Source organism: Piliocolobus tephrosceles, chromosome 15, assembly GCF_002776525.5.
Source record: "Piliocolobus tephrosceles isolate RC106 chromosome 15, ASM277652v3, whole genome shotgun sequence".
In the NCBI taxonomy this organism is placed as follows: Eukaryota; Metazoa; Chordata; class Mammalia; order Primates; family Cercopithecidae; genus Piliocolobus; species Piliocolobus tephrosceles.
The window spans coordinates 27,319,931-27,321,050 of record NC_045448.1 but is presented as its reverse complement, the minus strand read 5'-3'; positions in this window follow the sequence as shown (position 1 = coordinate 27,321,050).

The window sequence follows — 1,120 nt, the reverse complement described above, 5'->3', positions numbered from 1 at the left end:
CCAAGTAGCTGTGATTACAGGCGCACGCCACCAAACACAGCTAATTTTTATATTTTTTAGTAGACAGGGTTTCACCATGTTGGCCAGGCTGGTCTCAAACTCCTGACCTCAGGTGATCCGCCTGCCTCAGCCTCCCCAAATGCTGGGATTACAGGCATAAGCCACTATGCCTGGCCCCCACTTCTCTGAGCCAGCGTCCACATCTGTGAAATGGGTGGCAGGCTGGTGTGAGAAGTGAGAATACGCATCAAGTTCCTCTTCACACGGATGAAGTAGGTACTTCCTGAATGGTGTCAGAGCAGTTTGCACTATCATGTGCCAGTGTGCAGCAGTTTAATCTGTAGAAGCCACTGGAAGCCTCATGACCTGAGGCTGAAAACTGAGGGTTAGAATTGCCTTGTTCATCCACATACTCCCACTGCATAGGGTGCTTTGTACCCACAGCATGCTAAGTTTTGTTGGAACAAGAAACAAGATTTCTCCAATGCTACTCAAGTTCACCAGATGGCACAGCCGCTCCTCAGAAGCCCTGAACCACAGACACATAAGCTACTCCCCTTAGGCCCCTGCCCTGGAGTCTCCAAGCCAAAGTGCTCCTCAGCCCTCCATGGCATCTGCCCCTCTGTCCAATGTCAGGCAGAGGCTCCCAGGGTTGGGAAGTAGGAGGGGCTCCTAATAGTGACAGTGGCTGGAGAACTCCAGGGTGGTTTTGAGAATGCAATGGCATCCTTAGCCACTGGAGGAGGACTAACCAGAAAGAGTGGGTAAGAGTCAAGGCCTGGCTTCAGACAGGCCACGGTGCTCAGCCTTCCTTTCACCCTGATGAGTGTTCTCCCAGTGTCAGAAAGAGGGCAGAACTCTCTGTCAAGTCTTTGAGTCAACTGAATTGAGGAAGAAGGACTGGGACACCAGCCAGAGCCTCCAGGTAAGCTCTGGCATTAGCACGACACAGGACTCAGCACAAACAGAGTAATATGCTCCTGCTGAGTCCCAAAGAGCCACGAGTGTGAAAATGCCGAGTGTGGGCACACAGCCCTAGCCACAGCCCTGTCTGGTGAGGCTGCTCTTATCATTTGGGAATCTGCTCAATTTTCTAAAAGAAAGCTCCGTTCTACAATAC